The following is a 20,432-nucleotide window of genomic DNA, read 5'->3' as shown; positions in this document are numbered from 1 at the left end:
TGAAATGTGTGTTCGAGTATGTGTATTTGGTTTGGTAAAGCCCTGCTACCTTTCTCTCAGAAAAGAAGAAAAATTCTAAGTGCATTTATATGTTAGAACACAAATGCCAAAGCAAGGGTAAGTATTGTTGTTTGGAATCCACTGGCTACAAGAAGTCTGAAGGGGAAACCAGGCTGGAGAGGATCCTTCTGGTAGGGCCCCAGATGTCCCGGCCTGGGAGCTCCTGTACCCAGCTCTGCTCATTCTTTTCTCCTTCATCAGCTTTGAGGAAGTTTTAGAAAACACTCCCATGGCCCTAAAAGTCCTACCCAGAGACTCAAGCACCCCTTCGAAGTCAGTTATTCTCGAAGTATGGTCCTCAGACCAGCAGCAGCTCCATCACCTGGGAACTCATTAGACATGCAAATTCTCAGACTCCACACGAGCATACTGAGTCAGAAACCAGGGTGGGTACAGGGCCAGCACTCTCTTTAACCAAGTCCACTAGGGGGATTCTGATGTGAGCCCAAGTTTGAGAACCCCTGCAATAAGTGATAATGTGACAGTGTGAATGTTTTATTGATGCTTTAATGAATCTCATGTATTTTTCCTGCGATGTCCTGGGCTTCTTCCAAATGAATAAAGACTTTCTGCAACATCACTTTGGGTCCAGCAGAATCCCAATGTGGCCAAAGAGTGGGCATGGGCAGGTAGACCAATGGTCGGTTCAAATTCAAATTCAAATTCCATGCTGGCTTGTTTTGTTTTGCTTTGACGTTGCTTGATCTGAACTCAGCTTCAGGGGCACCTCCTCAAGGAAGCCTTCCCAGATTTCCCAGGCTAGGTTAGAGTCTCTTGTCATATTTTCCCAGAAGTCCCCAAGTTCCGGCTCATCTTCCTGGTGCTCATCCATCAGTCTGTGTCACAATCATCTGTTTAATAAATAGTCCTTTTCTTCCACTTCAAGTGCAGTGAGGGCAGAGCCTGTGGGTTTCCTGTTCATGCTCCCATTCCTGTAGTAGAGCAGAGGGATACACAGTAAATATGTGTTTAATTAATGGAACACCGAACTCACATATATGCCTTAGTGGTTCCTTCAGGCTGGATTGTTTCTCCCCAGCTTCACCTGTGGCTTTCTCTATCTTCTCATTCCAACCTTACCTACCCAGTCACCATCATCAGACCACCCAACCCAACCCAACCCAGCTAGTCTCTACCATCCCTCTGCTTTGTCTTCAACAGAGCACTTAATCACTATCTGACAGTCTATTTAATTATTTTATGTTCTGACCCCCGAGTACACACCCCCTGAGAATACAAGTTCCAAAGTCAGGGGTTGGTTTATCTAGCTCAACTGTGTACCCCCTGCACATCAGATTCCGTCAGTAAGTGATTTTCAAATGATGCATGACTTTGTACTGACTCATTTACTCACTCAGACATCTTCTATGTATGACCATTTATATATGGAGAAAGCTAAACCCAAGAGGAGAGCCAGTTGCCCAGGTCACACAGCTAGTGGGGAGCAGAACTGAGCTAGAATCTATGACTTCTGGCTTTCAAGCCCATCCTCTTTCTACCACATCACTTACCTCTTTGCTTGACTAAGAAGTTTGGTATTTTTCCTGGAAGTTGCATGGAGCCATTGAATTCTTGAACTTCAAGGAAGTAGCAGAATGGGTGCTGTTTTACTATATAAGGTAGGTCTCTCTCTCCTCCTCTTGCCAAATTGACTAGTCTTATTTCAAAGGCATCTGCTTTTCCATCTATGGGTCATGAAGTCACTGCCACACACCATAAATCCATCATTGACATTTTCTTGCAGCTGTGTTAATTGACAGCTCTGAATCACCAGTGCTGTGAAGATGCCAGAAGGGCTGGTACCATCAAACCGTATCAGCTGGAGACGGCCTGCGATTGCCGATGGCTGCATTAATGTACCTGTGCTGCGGCAGAGGTCCCTCCACCCTGCCTGGCGGCTGCAGAGACAAATCCAGAGGAGATGAAGGGGTGTCACTCCAGGAGGCAGCTGATTTTTGTCAGAGGATTGAACCTGTCCCTGTATCAAGTCCAAGCTTTGCTCAATCAAGCCAGAACCCCATTAGCTTTAAAGAAAGCCTCTGTGCTGGAACTTTGGACCAAGAGGGAGAAGAAGTGGGGATACAAGTATATGTATAGCTGATTCACTTTGTTATACAGCAGAAACTAACACACCATTGTAAAGCAATTATACTCCAATGAAGGTGTTAAAAGAGTACCCACGTTCATTGAAGTATCTTTGATAATGGCAAAAACACATAGGGAATTGTAGTATCAACTCTGGTACTTTCCACAGAAATATTATGCACCTACTAGAATCTGAGTTAAAAATAGGTAGACATAACTGGATTCTTATAATAAATTGGTTAGAAAATTAGGTTACAAAATGTAAAGTGCCGGATGAGCGTATTTTTGTTTTAGTAAAGACTAGATGGATTGACGGATGAATAAATAGAAGGACCATAGGTAGATATGGAGGAAAGTAGGTATATAGTTAGATGGACAGATGGATAAGAGAGACATAAAAGAAAGACTGGAAAGACCTACACCAGTATATTAACAGTGGTTATATATGGATGGGGGGATTAAGAGTAATTTTTAAAATCGCTAACCTTTGGTTCCTGATTATTAAAGAATAAATTTACATTGCTTTTGTCAACACATAGTTATCAATACCAACAATTCTAGTATTCAGAGTCAAGAGTTTATCTTTGACTTATGTTTCCTCTTTATTCTGAGTGGATGTTCGTATCTTCCATCCATCCATCCATCGAGGAGGCAGAATCTATGTGGACTTCAGGATAGCACTTAAACAATATCCCATATGATCTTCAGATCCATTTCATGTCTTTTCATGACTCTGGGTTGTGTTTGGTTTTTATTCCTTCTGTAGACCTGGGAGCCCCTGTCTACACTCTGCCTTGCCACCCCTTGTTTTCCTGGTCAGTTCCTTCTCATGCTCCATGGCCTTCTTCAGATCTCACCACTGCCCCTTCCCTTCGTTGGTGCTTCCATCCCCTCCATCTACCACCTGGGTTCTCCCATTACACCTTACTCCCATTGTATCTTACTCTGTTTGGAACTTTCCAATCTGTATGGTTATTATCCATGTGCTTGCTGTCAGACTCTGTGCTCATTGATGTTCCATCTCGCTTCCACCTTCAGGACCTCATTGCCTAGTAAAAGCTCTTCTACTTCTCCTGCAAGTATGTTCCCATCAGCCTAAAAGGAAACTTGGCTAACAACCTTGATGCCATTCACTTAATCAACAGGCATTTACTAAACATCTACTATATGTCAATGACAGAGATTAACAAAGTACTCTCCCTCCAGAGGCTCACAGCCAGGTAGGGAAGGCAGACATGGGCACATGAAAAAGACCAAAAGCTTCTGCCAGAGGATGTCAATGTCCTATTACAGCCTAGACAGTGAATCTTCTTGGAGTTCAAGAGACTCCTGCCGGCTGTGTGGACAGGGAAAGACTCCCCAGGGGAGTTAGGGTTAGAGTAGCGACGTCAGAGAAGAGAAAGATTCGGACAAACAAAGAGGACGGGGAGGGCATTTCGGGTGGAGGAAATAGTACGGCAAAGGTGCAGAGGCGGTGGGCTCCCGGTTTGTTCATGGGGCGTACAGACTATGGGAATGGGAAGGCGTCAGACTTAATGGGGGCCGCATCTAGCTGATATCACACAGAAGCTGTGTGGTTTTTCTGAGCCTCAATTCCCTCACCTGTAAACTGAATTTTATTTTGCCTGCTTTATCTGCCTCACAGGGAAGTTGGGAGAATTGAATAAAACCATTATATGGTGTGTGGAAGCCCTTGGTGAATTGTCAAGCAGTATGCTCATGGAAGTCAACAGTACAGCTAGAAAAAGGGAGATGCTGAAGTGTGTTGGAAATATTTAAGGCAGGATTTGGGGATAGGCCTTCAAGATTCTGAATTTGTTTTTGTTTTTGGATCTCATGATCCCCCAGCATCACTTCTGTGAATCCTTCCTCACTGATCTAGCCCCTCCGCCCCAGTCTGCGTTAGGTGCCTACCCCCGTGTTCCTAATCCCACTTCCTGGTAAAACAGCCTGTTCATTTCTGTTACTGCATCTGTCTCCCCAGTAAGGCTGGGAGTTCACTGACGGCAGATACCATTCCTTATTGTAGGGCACCTAGTGGGCAACCCGTAGACGTGTGCTAGTGATGACTCTCCTAATGGCTACGATGCATGGAGCCAATCATTTTGCTAAGCACGTATCAAGGATTTTCTCATCCCCACAACAACCCTGTGAAGCAGGTCTTATTCCCATTTTACAGATAGAAACAGTGAGTATGGGGAAGCAAAATAACTCAGTCTCATTTGCCCAATCGGTAAGCATTGGAGTCAGCATTTAAGCTGAGGCAGAGAAGCTTCAGAGTGCTACATCTTTCCTGGGAATTCCTTCACTCACTCATTTCACCAATAATGACCATGTGTCTACCATGTGCCAGGAAACAGTCCAGGTAGGAATATGTCTGGAAGAAGTAATAAACAGGATCTCAGATCATCACAGAGTAGGTGAAAAATGTGAAACAGATGTGAGACCAAAGTACAGAGCATCCCAGAGGCGTGGACAACCTGGCTGTGGGGAGGGATGGAGGAGGCCTCCCCTAGAGGAGAAAGGGAGACAAGGGCGTTCTGTCCAGGCAGAGGAAAGGTCGAGTGCAAGGACACGAAGGTGGGAAGCAGCAGGTCTGGTATGGCTGTTGCGGTATTTCTTCTTGACTAGACAGTGTGCTTCTTGGGGGTAGAAGCCATGTCTTGAACACCTCCATTTTCATAACCATGCACAGTGCCTGGAACGAGGCACCCCAAAGCAGTGAAAGTTTGGTGAATGAATGATATTGGTTTGTACATTTTTAAAAGAAGAGCAAACTTCAAATTTCGGGAAGACATGGGAAGGCTGAAGGGGAAGATGACCCCAACTTGCAAGGGGCAGCCAAGAATGACCAGAAATTAGAGAATTCATATGTTTACCAAGATACCTCTTTGCTTGGCTCAAAATATCCCCAGGCTCCCACCTCAAACCTACTCTCCTGCTAACAAAAAGCACAAGCAAGCCCTGGTTAGGGTACTGTGGCTTTCGCAAGTTGCTAGGATATCCATATATTTACCCACAACCACAGACCTACGGCGCAAGAACAGCCCACTGGTCCTCACATGAGGCAAGATCATGAGGATTCAATCTACACGAGATCCTGAGGGGACTTTGAAATCAGCCAGGGAGTTGATAATTGCTTGGAGATACCACAGCTGAAGTTTTTCTCCAGGTTTTTCTATAATAAGCTTTCTTGTTGTTAAGTTGATTTTCTCTGGCTTCCTCTGGGGTTTCAAATTCAGTTGTGATTTCCACCTGCTTTTTTTGAACCTTCCAAAATTTATGAGGAGAAAGGGGTCATATTGTTCCACTCCACAGGCCCTGGGCTTCCAACATGTAGCAGCTTAGGTCTAGAGGCTCTCGAGGGAAACAAGACATTTGGGTTTGGGGCCCTTTAGGTAAATGTGCAGGAAATGTGTCCTAGAGCAGGTTGAAATCCTGGTCTGAGTGCCAAACACTAGAAGACCACTGCTTCTGCAATGATTTCACGGCGGGGGTGGGAAGGAGAGTCTTTGTCAAACTGAGAGACACAGGGCTGCTCAAGACCTATACCCGGACCAAGCGCTTAGCTTTCACCTGCCTCAAAGGCAAACCAATTTGATCGCAGCCAGGGAAAGCAAAATGAACTCACTCCCTGATTTTAAAAACTCTTCCAAATTATTACATTCTCTAAACAAACAAAACAAAACAAGATTCTGCTATTTCAACTCTGTCCTTTTTTAAAAGAGCTGCAACCTTCTCTTGGCATCACTGTCACCCAGTATTTTTTGAGATCCTTTTCATGTTGACCCCTGAGCTACAAAGGCCAACGCTGGATCCTGCCTATCATAGCTGGATGCTAATTCACAAACATGCCCCATGCCACATTCCCATAGAGACTGGGGGAAAGGATCTTCTCTTTGGCTGAAGTTATTACTTTAACGGGCAAGTGATCTTTTATCTAATTATTAGCAGCAAGGACAGCTTAATAACTACACTTCTAAAACTCTGTTTTGGGCTGATGACTACAAAAATATAATTGTCTCATAGCCCATAGCCCTTACAATGGCTCCGTTTTTTATGGTAATTTTAGTGAAATAATTTGCAACTAATTCAACCTAAAAAATCTCAATGACAAGTTATATTGCTCAAAACTGCATGTTCTGTAGTATATTATTAAAATCTTTTCTGCAGTTCCACAGTTCTAGTGAACAACTGGCAATCCCTGCTTTAACAAGTCTTCAGTTTAAATCATACTGACTATATTCAAGGGCATATATTAGCTTTTCCCAGAGCTTCCTTTGCCAAAACACAGTTCCATGAGAAGAACATTTGTGTGGGGAGTTCTGTAGTCTAAATCTGTGATTGGTTCTGACCACGAAGCTGCACAGAATCAAATGGGTAGTAGAAATCATGGGGGTCCTTATGGTCTGCAGATATGTGTTCCTGGGCCACCCCAATTTTGACATTTATAATAATTTTATTTTTTGAACCTTCCTGATTTTTGTTTCATACTCAGATTTTAACATTAAGAATACTTCTTATAAAGAAATACACAAATGTATGATATTTTTAAAAATCACCACTGGTTCTTCCATCCTCTTTCCCCCATCAGAGCCTGAAATGAGCCATTTTATGTTTCACTGATTGTTGAATTTAAGACATAATAACTGACTTCAAAATGGTCATGGAGAAAGGGCAGGAGGAAGTCATTTTCTGTGTTTCTGCTTTTGCATGGGGAAATTGGAGAAATAGAATATGCTCATAGAAACTCGGGCCTGCTGTAGACACGCTTTGTCCATTCATGTGCTACACAAATGTCTATTACATTATATATTATATATTACAAGTATAAATAATGTGACAGGTCCACAGGGCAAATCAAAAATTCTTCACCATCGGTCTTCTACCTACTTCCCAGCTATTACTTCCTTACAGGAATGCTCTGTGCCAGCCCAGCTGGTGTCTTCCAGTGGTGGACATGTCTTCTGCATCACCACCTCTGCCTTTTGTAGGAAGCCTTCTCCTCAGCCATCCACCCAGGACTCTCTGCCTCCTTTATATGTATTCACATGTTCAATCACTTATTCATTCATTCTATTATATATATATATGTAATATACAAATCCACCTCCACACCCACCATCCACAAGCATATCGAATATCTACATCCACATTCACATCCGCATCTATATCCACATCCACACCCACATCCATATCTGTATCTATTCTATATTTATATCATCACCCAGGTACTATCACTGGTTTTCAGGTCTCATCATTTGCCTCATTTTGATTTGTTTATTTTTAAAGTGGATATCTTTCCTCTCCTATTAGACCATGAGCTCCTTAGAGATAGCAATATTGTTTACTGAATTTTGCATCTTACACTGATGCACAGTAGGTCCTCAAGGTATAGATGTTGTTGAGGGAAAGACAGCACTCATCAAACACACCCCCAGTGTCATTGTTCTGGACAGTTCAGTCACACCATCTCATTTAATCCTCATTACCTTCTGACCTTGTCTCCTTCACTGTGCTCCAGCCACACCGGTCTATTTTTAATGACTTAAATATACAAACTTGTTCAACCTCTGACTTTTGCACTGGTTGTCCATTTGCCTGGAATACTTACCCCCTACCCAGATCCTTTCATGGTTGGCTTTTTCTCTCCATTCTTATTTAAGCTCCAAAGTCACCTACTCTGAGAGTCTCACCCTGACCACCTTAGTCAAGGAACCCAACACGATCCCCCTACAGGGTTATTCTATATTCCAGTATCCTCTTTCATTCTCCCCATAACACTTATCAACACCTGAAATTAGCTTATGGATTCATTTACTTATTATCTGTCTCCCCCCACCAACTAGTTGCCCCTTCCCCAACTAAAATGTAAGCCCCATGAGGGCAAGGGTTATCCTGTCCTGTTTGTGGCTATATTTACAGCCTAGAGTAGTGTCTGACACATAGTAGGTGCTCAATTATCATCCAGTGAGAAAATAACCTTGAATGGATACCAGTTTGGGAGATGTGGAAACTGAGGCGATGGATGTGGAGTGACATGCCTCCTGTCAGCAACTTGTAATTGACAAATCTGAGATCCAAAGCCCTTCTCAAAACCCAGGCCTCTCATGCTACAGGAAACTGCTGCTCCATGGACACAGGTGGATACATTAATGGAAACGTGGTGCTTCATCTGCTTTGATCAGATCTTCTGATGTTTCTCTGTGTCCTTGTCTATTTTGAAATTATAGAGAAGTAGGCAAGTGGGTTTCTAATTTCAGAAAGTTTTATTCAGCGGTGTAATAACAATAATAGTTTCTGTGTTTGCTAATATGCTACGGTCTTTGAATATGCTAATCTCATCTAATTACCATAACAACCCTATAAGGAGGGTAATTTTTTCTCCATTTTTATGCATGAGGAAAATACAGCTCAGGAACATGAAATATCTTACCTAAAGTTAGTGGTATCGAGACTAGAATCAGAAGATACTAACAGGGTAATGTGAGAAGTGATGGATAAAAGGCTAAGGGAACCAAGATTCATATCCTTGCTGCCAAAGCCTATATTTCTAACTCTCCTGCTAGACTCAGGACTCTCTAAAAGGCAAGCTCTGAGCTGGGTACCAAGGATATAAAGACTCATTCTCTGACCACAACAAGCTCTCAGTCTGAAAAAGAAAGACCTGGTTTGAACAAGAAAGGAACCACCATATGGGATGGGGGAGGGCTGTTCTGATGCTGGGGCTGCACACGTGAATGGGGGTAAGTATAGACACAGCTGAACTTCAAGTTCTTTAGTGTCACATCAGGGCTATAGCAGGAGAAGTCCACTTGCAAATTCCATTTCAGTGGTGTTGCCGGCAGGAGAGAGCCTGCTCAAGGATGGGGCTGGAGAAGCATACGGATGAAGGGACCACACAGCCCTGGAGCGTGGTCAGAGTTGGCTCAGGGCAGCAGGGTGACTACAGTGGTCCCTAGATCCACTGACCTACTTCCCCTCTTGGCCTCACACCAGTCACTCTGACTCATGGCCCCTTGGCTGCTGGAAACCCACAGCAACCCAGTATTGTCCCTGGGCCACTTGGTTTTGGTTTCATTTTCTGGCACGGAGTATGGTCATCATGTCCGTTAAGATTAAAAATTTCCTTGATACCTCCAAAGCTTCTTGCAGAATGAAAAAGAAGTGGTCTTGTGACAATGTGGTCACCTCATTGAAGGTTCCACAGCTGACCAGGGGGACAAGGGCTTCCTTAACAGGATGAGGTCTTATTGGCCTCTTAAGCCAGCAGGCCCAATACCTGAAAGAAAGTTGTCTTGGTCAGCGTTCCAGCAGGAATGGAAGGCATGCTCAAACGGGGTCATTTGGGGGATATTTAATGAAAGGACCATTACTTAGGCACAAAGGAAACCAATAGGAGATGGTATGAAGGAAACCTTGGGGCCTGCAAAGGTGGGAAAGCCATTACCATCACCGGGTCTTAAAGGACAAGAAGAGGGAGAAGTTCCTGGAACCAGAAATGGGTAGTTGTAGGGAGAGGGCCTCCAGAGAAGAGGCCATCTTTGATAAAGGAAATCAGCTGAGCCCCAGAAACCCTGAAAGGAAGGAACCAAGGAGAACAAATACCCCAATCTACTCTCCGGACCTCCTGCTGATGCCTCCCATAGGCTGGAGTCAACTGGAAACTAAAAGGCCAGGGGAACTTCCCCGGTGGCGCAGTGGTTAAGAATCCGCCTGCCAATGCAGGGGACATGGGATCCAGCCCTGGTCCGGGAAGATCCCACATGCCATGGAGCAACTAAACCCATGCACCACAACTACTGAGCCTGTGCTCTAGAACCTCTGAGCGACAACTACTGAAGCCCCCGTGCCTAGAGCCCGTGCTCCACAGCAAGAGAAGCCACCAAAATGAGAAGCCCGCGCACCACAACGAGGAGTAGCCCCTGCTCGCCGTAACTAGAGACAGCCCGCGTGCCGCAACCAAGACCCAACACAGCCAATAAATAAATAAATTAGAGGGCCAGGGAGCTCACTGACGTGGTCCATGGAGGTCAGCCTCTTGGGGTGCAGAACGGTGAGAGGGACCTGGAGGACATGGACACTTACCAGCACAGTGGTTATGGCTGGTTGAGAATAACTATACCACGAGCGATGATTTTGGCAGATGGCTGCCATCGACTACATGATGTACACCTAGCGCTTTGAAACCTCTCTCATGGACTAACTCATTTGATCTTCACAGAAAGCCCATGAGGTAAGCACTATCCTGATCCCATTTTACAGACTGAGAAACTAGAGAATACAGAGCTACTGACTTGTAAATAGAGGAGTGTGGACTTGAACCCAGATGACCATGATTACAGATCCAGTGTTCTTCGTCTAATAGACCAGCCCATCTTACACAAAATGAAAATAGATGATTTAGGTAGTAAAGCATTGCAAAAATGGAGGGAGTGACTGAAATATAAGCTGCAAGACAAGAATGAGATGTTTCCATAAGCTTTATTTGACTTAAGTGAGACTGAATATACACATTCCATTTAAGAGATATTAAAACAGAAACCAAGAGGGGCTTCCCTGGTGGCGCAGTGGTTGAGAGTCTGCCTGCCGATGCAGGGGACATGGGTTCATGCCCCGGTCCGGGAAGATCCCGCATGCCGTGGAGCGGCTGGGCCCGTGAGCCATGGCTGCTGAGCCTGTGCGTCCGGAGCCTGTGCTCTGCAACGGGAGAGGCCACAACAGTGAGAGACCCGCGTACCGCAAAAAAAAAAAAAAAAAAGAAACCAAGAGAAAAGGGAGAGAGAGAGAGAGAGAGAAACTCCCCCCAGAAAAAGAGAGAGAGAGAGAGAGAGAGAGAGAGAGAGAGAATGCCAATTGCATATAGGATACAGGCCAAATGTCTAATTATAGCTGATAAGGCCCCTTATGGTCTGTACCTTGCCCTGACTCATCTTTCCCCATTCCCTGTGGGGCACTGTGTCCCAGCCAAACTAAATTTTATTTAGTCCTCTAAATAACCCTCAGGTCCTTGTTGTCCCTTCTGCCTGAAACACTTTCCCATGCTTTGTATTCACCCATCTTAAACCCTATTTATCTATCAAGCCCTAGCTTTGTCTTTTCTTTCATCTTTCCTCCTTCTCTCCCTCTCTCTTTCCTCCCTCCAACACATATTTATTGGACACAGTACATGCAGGTACAGTGGTAGGTGTTGCTGACATTGGTCAGCGTTGGTCCCTCCCTCATGGAGTTTCTACGAGAAAACCTTCCCTTCGTTCTCAAGTCTGGGTTGGGGGGCTCTCCTGGGTGTTTTCTCAGCAGGCTGAGCTGATCCTATTATAGTCTTTTTATTCTGCATTCTAGAACCTTTGTTCTGTCTCCTCTACTAGACCGTGGCTTCCATGGTGGTAGGACTCTGCCTGTGTGGGTATTAGTTTCCTATTGTTGCTGTAACAAATTACCACACACTCAGTGGCTTAAAGCACCCAAATTAATGATCATATGAGTTCTAGAGTCAAAAGTCCAACGCACACCTCACTGGGCTAAAATCAAGTTCTGTGGAGTCTGTGTTCCTTTCCAGAGGCTCTAGGGCAGGACCTGTGTCCTTGCCTTTTCCAACTGGAGGCTACCTGCATCCCTTGGCTGATGGTACCTTCCTCCATCTTCAAAGCCATCAGTGGCTGGTGGAGTCTTTCTCACATTGTGTCACTCTGACACTGACTCTTTTGCCTCCTCTTCTATCTTTTAAAGACCCTTGTGATTATATTGGGCCTACCTGGATAGTCCCGTCTAATGTTCCTATCTTAAAGTCAGCTGATTAGCAACTTAATTCCGTCTGCAATCTCAGTTTCCTTTGCCATGTAACATAACATACTCACAGGTTCTAGGGATGAGGTCATGGGCATCTTTGAGAAGCCATTATTCTGCCAGCCACACTGTGTATCCCCAAATGCTAGTCCAAGGGCAAAAGTAGAATATCTCACTATGCAGGTAGGTTTGTTTGTGTGTAGAGCATATAGACTCTCTCTATGTGTCTAAGGCTTGTGTCTGTGTGTGTGACGTGTGTATGTATGCTCGGTGTTCACGTGGGTGGATGTGTTTGTGTGTGGTTCAGGGGGCACACACTGCCTGACCTCATTAGCTGCGGTCAGTATGTATGTGTTGGAAGGTAGGAGGACCACCCAAAGGGGGAAATATAAAGATGAACCAGGCAACCAAGTACTATTTTCCTGACAATTCAAGTTGTGAAACATTTAGTTTATCCTCCATACGTATACTTGTGTTTAGAGACCTGGATTTCTGTGCTCTATGCTCACATGTGCTGGTTACCACGTTCACAGTGAAGGTAGCATCATACCTGAGCCAAGCAGCCCCTCTAGAAAGGCCTGGATGAGTCAGCATACAGCTCAGAGGCACATTCAGTGCTGCCAGCAATGGGCGGATCAATCAAATTATTGCTTCCCATCTTTCCTGAGAGAGTAACAGCTTCTGATAAGGAAGCCTGATAAAATCGCCAGCCCAACCCTTACCGCAAATCCGAGAACAGCAGATCCTGGCAGAGCCCTTAGGGATCTGGCCCGTACCCTTCACTTTATAGATCGGACAGGGCCAATGAGTGGGCACCTTGTGCAGGTTCATACAGCCATCCCGAGACAGGACAAGAATGGGGACCGCTACTGCAATTAAGATCTTTATGAGGTGACTGTCAGGTCCTTGAGGATAGGGACTCTGCATTAAGTGCTCCTAGAGCATCAGGATTCCTTAGAACTTTCTGCTTCCCAGGTCTTCATGTTCCTAAGAGATAAAACCCAGGGAATGTGTTTTTAGACACAGCCTCTTTATTCTCAAGAGATGTTTCTACTCAGAATCTGTCAGATTTTTCACATAGGAATCTGGGCTGGAAATCAAAACTCTCAAGGGATGTTTTTCTGCCCTTTCCCTTAAAGCTTAGACTGAAGCCAGACCCAAGCTATAGCTTCCCTGCTCAGAGTTTCCAGGCCCTATTCTGACCCTGCTCAGCCTTCCCAAGCAAACGTATCTTCTCCACGTATTCAATCAACAATATTTGGGTGTCCCCACTGAGTGTAGTCTCTATGCTAGATGTCAGGTACATTGCAGTGAACAGACAGACGTGGGTTCCTGACCTCAAGGAGCCTGTGATCAAAGAACTTCCAGGTTAAAAGTAACCGCAGTCAGTTCCAAAGTCGTTTCATTTCAAAAAGAAGAGAAGAGAGAAAAAGAGAAACACCTTCAACCAGAGTGGGAGTGGGCAGGAAGAAAAGACATCATGAGAGCAAAAATAAAAGACAGTCAGAGGCACACCAAGACCCAGAGGGAGGAAGAGAGGAAGACAAAATATCTAGAAATACAAATATCTAGAAACACAGAAGTAGAGACAGGGCCAAAGAGTCTCCCTACCACAAAGACCTCTTCTCCATTTGCAGAGGACCCCAAAAAAGGGTCTTGTCTCCATGATGCACAATCCCTGTGCATCTCCCTGCCATGCTCAAGAAGAAGGAGGCTGAGATGCAAGGAGACCCTCCCTGGAGACTCTGCTGTACTCCAAGGAGCCTTGGGGGGAGGGTTCAAGAGCGTATGATCCAACCTTACCATAGGGCTGCTCTGAGCTCCCCTCCTCCATGGAGCCTTTCCCAGCATCCCTGAACAGAAACTGCTGTCCCTCCAGTGGAGAAGGAAAGCAAGCCATTTGCTCCACATGGAGCCTCAACTTATGCTATCTTGTCCTGTTATCTGTGGTAGCATATGCTATGTTGTGACATAGGCAAAATACAGCAAGCACTCTATAAGCGAATGGCCTTTCCCTCTAAGGCTGAGAACAGAAACCACTCATTTGTTCTCATTTATTCAACCCATATTTTTTGAGCACCTATAGTAGACACTGTACTGGGTGCATGTTTGCATCCCTAGGCTTGACCACATTGCAGGTGCCTACAATCCTGTAGTGTGAAGAAGCAAGGATGCAGGTCCCTCCTTTATAGATAAGGGAACTGAGGCGCTTTGAAAGTAAGGGCCCCAGATGATTGCAAGACTCAGACGTTCCTGGAACTAACCTTCAGCTCTCTCACTTCCCTAGCCCCAGCCCAGCTCTACCCATCCTGTATGTGCAGCCTGACTTTGAGCTCAAGAGACTTCCTGGTCCTCAGGCTGAGGCTGGGATTAGGCAGGTCCCAGAAGGGAACCTCCCACACAGAGTCAAGAGATGCTGTCTTCTAAGACAAGGATGCTATTTAACTCATCTTTGTACCCCCATCACCTAACTCCAATCCCTGGCACATAGTAGGTTCTCTGAAAAGTGAATTGAATTAAACTCTGTAGTTTTGACCTCTCAGATCCTAGAATCTTTCCTGCCTCATTCAAGTCTTAGCAGAGGAGACACTGCCCTCAGCCTCATAGCCTCTTTGCTGCCCTATTCCTGGATAAAACATGTACCATCAGTCAAAAGCAGTATCATCCTTGAGGCATGCTGGGATTTCCTCATGTGTGAAAGAAGCCAAGTCAGGGCAATATCAGAGCTGGGGGAGAAGGACCTTGAGCCAGGGTGGCCCCAGTTCAATTCCTCCTGTTGTTAGGGGTGTGGCAAATTCAGGCTTGAAAGGTGGGGCGGGAGGGACCAAGATGGTAATGGCATATAGCAGGAAGAGGTTCTAGACTGGGCATGGTACCTGAACTTAGATGGGATCCAAGATGATTTCCCCCTTATTCTGAAGGGAGAACCCTGAAGGGGATACCGTGTGAAGCCTATGGCAGCAGCCTCTGCCCTGTTCAATTCAGAGTCTTGGTCTCCCCCAGACCTGGATCAAAGCTTTGTCCAGGGTCTTCCAAGCAATGCTGGAAGCCATGTTTTCACCTTCATCACCACAAGTACATCCCGGGGCAGGGGGTCTGTGCTGAAATGGACTTAATAACAACTCCATGGTCATCTCAGGCTGCCATGCAGAATACCATAGACTTAAACAACAGGAATTTATTTCTCACAGTTCTGATGGCTCGAAGTCTAATATCAAGGTTCCCCAGTGAGGGCTTTCTTCCTGGTTTGCAGACAGCCAGCCACCCTCTCACTGGACCCTCACATGGTGAGAAAAATGAGAGCAAGCAAGCTCTCTGGTGTCTCTACCTATAAGCACACTAATCCCATCAGGAGGGTCCCATCCTCGTGACCTCATCTAACTTAATTACCTCCCAGTGGCTCTGTCTCCAAATACTATCACATTGGAGGTTAGGCCTTTAGCATATAAATTTGGGTCATGGGGATGGGGGTACAATTCAGTCCATAAAATCTTTCCACACCCATCCCTCGTCCCTCCCATAGGCCAGACTCTGTCCTAAATAGAAGGGATATAAAGGTAGGAAGGACTTACATCCTGCCCTCCAGGGACTCATAGTCCTTGTAAGGGCAGGGGATGGGGGATGGGGAGTATAGGTGGGAATAGGCTAAGGCAAAAATACAGTGTAAAACTGTGTACAGACTGCTTTGGAAACACTTGAGAAGGAGCAACAGACATTCTTCGGGGTATCTGGAAAAATTTCACAGAGGAGCTAATGTATGAATCGGGCCTTCAAGGATTAATGGACTTTTGACAGTTAGACAAGGGACAGAAGAGTACTCCAAGTCAGAGAGCAGCATGAAGTATGGAAGAGCGTGGTGTATACTGGGAGGACAAGCCAGCCATGTGGATGGGTGGGTGGATGTGGGCATTGAACAGCAGAACAAGCCTGGAGAGAGGGCTGGAACCAGCCATGCTTCAGGGCCTGGACTAGCCTGTGTGGACAGTGGGGTGAGAGGGACATAGGTGATGTCTATGATCTGATCCTGTGGTCAGAACACTCTCATAGCTTGGGAGGCAATTCTTTTAATGAGGGCAAGGAAGTGAGATTTGTGGGTTAGACTGTCTTAGTTCATTCAGGTTGCTAAAACAAAATATCACAGACTGGGTAGCTTAAAAACAAGAGAAATTTATTTCTCATGCTTCTAGAGTCTAGAAGTCCAAGATCAAGGTGCCAACATGGTCAGGTTCTGGTGAAGGCTCTCTTCTGGGTTTCAGACTATAGACTTCTCGTTGTGTCCTTACATGGAGAAAGGGACAAGGAAGCTCTCTGGAGCCTCTTTTGTGAAGGCACTAATCCCATTCATGAGGGTTCCATCCTCATGACCTAATCACCCACCCCCGCAAAGGCCCTACCTCCTAACACCATCATACCGGGCATTTGGATTTCAATATATGATTTGGGGAATGGTGTGGAGGACACAAACATTCAGATCATGGCAGAGATCAACAAGGAGACTATAATAGTGGTCTAGGTGAGAGGCAATGAAAGTCTGAATAAGGTAATGGCTGTGAGAAAAGATGAAGGCAAGCCAATTCAAGAGCCACTGGGCAGCTAGAGTGGACAGGACTAAGGCCAGATCAGATAGGAGAGAGAGAGTTCAGATGCCTCCAGGCTTCCCACAAGGGGCCTTAGCTTATGATGGTATCCCTCACTGAGGTGGGAGATGTGAGGAGAGTGTAGACTGAAGGTAAGGACACAAAATCCATTTTAGACAGCCGTAGCCCTGGCAATCAGAGAAGAAAAAGAAATAAAAGGAATCCAAATTAGAAAAGAAGAAGTAAAACTATCACTGTTTGCAGATAACATGATACTATACATAGAAAATCCTAAAGATACTACCAGAAAAGTACTAGAACTCATCAATGAATTTGGTAAAGTTGCAGGATACAAAATCTTGTTTTTTATAAATTTATTTTTTATTTTATTTTTGGCTGCGTTGGGTCTTCATTGCTGAATGCAGACTTTCTCTAGGTGCGGCAAGTGGGGCTACTCTTTGTTATAGTGCACGGGCTTCTCATTGTGGTGGCTTCTCTTGTTGCAGATCATGGGCTCTAGGTGTGTGGGCTTCAGTAGTAGTGGCACGCGGGCTCAGTAGTTGTGGCTCATGGACTCTAGAGTGCAGTCTCAGTAGCTGTGGCACATGGGCTTAGTTGCTCCACAGCCTGTGGGATGTTCCCGGACCAGAGATTGAACCCGTGTCCCCTGCATTGGCAGGTGGATTCTTAACCACTGCACCACCAAGGAAGCCCCAGGATACAAAATTAGTACACAAAAATCTCATGCATTCCTATACACTAACAATGAAAGATCAGAAAGAGAAATTAAGGAAACAATCCAATTTACCACTTCATCAAAAAGAATAAAATACCTAGGAATAAACCTACCTAAGGAGGCAAAAGACCTGTACTCAGAAAACTATAAGACACTGATGAAAGAAATCAAAGATGACACAAACAGATGGAGAGATATACCATGTTCTTGGATTGGAAGAATCAATATTGTGAAAATGACTATACTACCCAAAGCAATCTACAGATTCAGTGCAATCCCTATCAAATTACCAATGGCAGTTTTCACAAAATTAGGACAAAAAATTTTACAGTTTGTATGGAGACATAAAAGACCCCGAATAGCCAAAGCAATCTTGAGAAAGAAAAACGGAGCTGGAGGAATCAGGCTCCCTGACTTCAGACTATACTAGAAAACTATAGTCATCAAAACAGTATGGTACTGGCACAAAAACAGAAATATAGAATAATGGAACAGGATAGAAAGTCCAGAGATAAACCCAAGCACCTATGGTTACCTAATCTATGCAAAGGAGGCAAGGGTATAAATGGAGAAAATTCTCTTCAATAAGTGGTGCTGGGAAAACTGGACAGCTGCATGTAAAAGAGGTTCCTATCAGATACTAGGAGAGACGATAGGGACAGACCTCGAACCTCAAACAATGGCCCACTGGACGTGTGGATCTGAAATTCTAGAGATATAGGTGGTAATGCTATTGGGGGATAGATGTAGGGAGAGGTTGTACTGAAACAAGCAAGACCCTTAGGACCATACAAGGATGAGAGGAACAAACAACCCACCATCCTTTTGAGCCTCAATTTCACCCGGAACCAACGATTGCTATTGTTAGACAGATTTTTCAGTTTTCAAACTAGACATGCAAACATCAAGATTAGATTTACACTTCTTGGTGAGAACAAGCCATTACCTATTCCATAATCCAAAATTTTGCTAGGAATATCAGCCTTTGATTTCCTAAATTCTTATCCTTAAAATGCACCAACTTTCCATCTGTGCTTGGAGGCAGAAAGATCTCAACTTAAATGAAAACTCAACTTTTGAGGAAGACTTTTTCTCAGCTGAGTCTTTTTTTTTTTTTAACTTTCATAGTTGATTTACAATGTTGTGTTAGTTTCAGGTGTACAGCAAAGTGAATCAGTTATACATATATATATATCCACTCCTTTTTAGATTCTTTTCCCATATAGGTCATTACAGAGTATTGAGTGTAGTTCCCTGTGCTATGCAGTAGGTCCTTATTAGTTATCTATTTTATATATAGTAGTGTGTATATGACAATTCCAATCTCCCAATTTATCCCGCCCCCGCCTTTCCGCCTTGGTAACCATAAGTTTGTTTTCTACATCTGTGACTTTTAGCTGAGTCTTGCGCACAGAGCTGTCAAAGAAGTCCCCTTGTACAAGATCAGCAGAATTTCCCCATCTTACCAACGTACCTATTTTTCCTCCAGCCATCCAAAGAAGCACTTTAAGATTTCCACATTTCCTTTGGGCACTTTATAAGAAAAGGCAACATGGCTTCCAGTCACTGAGGCTCCCAATTGCCTAGGAGAAAATGTTTACAGCACAATTTCGCCTGAAGCAAATCCACCATCAGCATTTTTATAAACCTCAGAGAAAGAAGAAGCAGCAGAAACTGTTGCAATGTGAAAATAATTAGAGAAGAGACTTTCCCAGGGAACAAACATGCCCCACACTGTACGGAGGAAAGAACAAACAAACTTCGGGGAGGTTATGGAGCGGTAAGATTCTTGTTTACTTCTGAAGAAAGAAATAAAGTTGGAGGAGAGCCACTGGATCTGCACAACAATAAATCAAGTTCCAGGGGGTGAGGAAGGAGGGGTTGGACTATAAATCCGGAGTCCAAAACTAAGCAACATTCCAGCGGTCCCTGGTGGCCTGTGAACCTGTAACATCTGATTTCTGGAGAGATCTGGCTCTGCCCACTGTCACTGTCTTCACGAAGTCAAAATGCCCGGGTTCTCCACAGCGTGGTCCCTCCCCACATTAGAAGAGCATTTGGTTTGGGTTAAACTTTCTGAAATCAAGTCGTGGGTTTGTTCGACTTTCAAACAGAAGGGGAAAAAAAAAAAAAAATCAAAACAGCCCAGTTCCGTCTTCTTCTCAAGCTGAACTTTCCACAACAGTTTCAGGGGTGACAGAAGCCACAAGGAGCCCAGTCAGGCACAGCAGGGTAGGCCCAGGAAGGCCAGGAGGAAAATCCCACAGCTGTGCACTTGGGAAGGGGTGGGCCCAGGCCTCTCCCCTCCCGGCTTTGGGTAAATTTGCCTGTGAAAGGTCACCAGTGAACAGCCTCTGGCTCAGGGATTTTTCTCCAGGCCAGTACCTCAGGTTTCTGGAAGAGAGAGGTCCTATTTCCTGTTAAGTCAGTCTCCTAGAAATAACTCTACCTTTTTAAGTGGCACAAATGCCAGGCATGAAGCTGCAGTTTTCACCTTTGGTTAATGGCCCAATAACTTTTGTTGCCTTGGACCTTCAGACTTCTTTCCCCCCTCTCTCTCTCTCTCTCTCTATATATATATATATTTTTTTTTTGTGTGGTACGCGGGCCTCTCACTGTTGTGGCCTCTCTCGTTGCGGAGCACAGGCTCCGGACGCGCAGGCTCAGCGGCCACGGCTCATGGGCCCAGCCGCTCCGCGGCACATGGGATCCTCCCAGACCGGGGCACGAACCCGTTTCCCCTGCATCAGCAGGCGGACTCCCAACCACTGTGCCACCAGGGAAGCCCTCCCCCTCTATTTTTAAATGAAAATGAAAGCAAGGGAATTTACTCTGCTGAATATTGACTAAGGGCCTACTATGTGCCAGCTAGGCTAAGCCCTTTAAACGTATCATTTTGAATAATTCTCTTCACAATTCTGAGAGATAAATACCAAGATGGTGCATATTACAGATGAGAAAATGCAGGCTCGGAAAGTTCCCATGATTGGCCTGATACCACACAGCCAGTGGTGTGAATAGGGTGCAAACTTAGGTTAGTCTCTAACTTCATGTCTCTTATCCACTAAGCTCTACTGCTCCAATATCACACGGTTCTTGTGGGAGCTGCAGCTAACTGGTTAAAGAATATAGGGGATGAAATTTTACTATAGTTAATTAGCTGGGCAACAATAATAACAAATAATAAC

General features: G+C 44.9%; 1 long non-coding RNA gene across 1 annotated transcript; it reads right to left on the bottom strand.

Annotated features, from left to right (window-relative positions):
- Positions 1–219: 219 nt before the first annotated feature.
- On the bottom strand, positions 220–19,380 carry LOC137218791 (uncharacterized). Its single transcript, XR_010940852.1, has 3 exons — positions 18,719–19,380; positions 1,572–1,958; positions 220–992 (listed from the first exon to the last, which is right to left on the bottom strand). It is a non-coding gene; the product is annotated as an uncharacterized lncRNA (long non-coding RNA).
- Between the last annotated feature and the right edge of the window lie 1,052 nt (positions 19,381–20,432).

Source organism: Pseudorca crassidens, chromosome 2 (assembly GCF_039906515.1).
Source record: "Pseudorca crassidens isolate mPseCra1 chromosome 2, mPseCra1.hap1, whole genome shotgun sequence".
Lineage (NCBI taxonomy): Eukaryota > Metazoa > Chordata > Mammalia > Artiodactyla > Delphinidae > Pseudorca > Pseudorca crassidens.
Note: the sequence above shows the minus strand (reverse complement) of the source record. Positions and strands in the feature narration are given on the sequence as shown.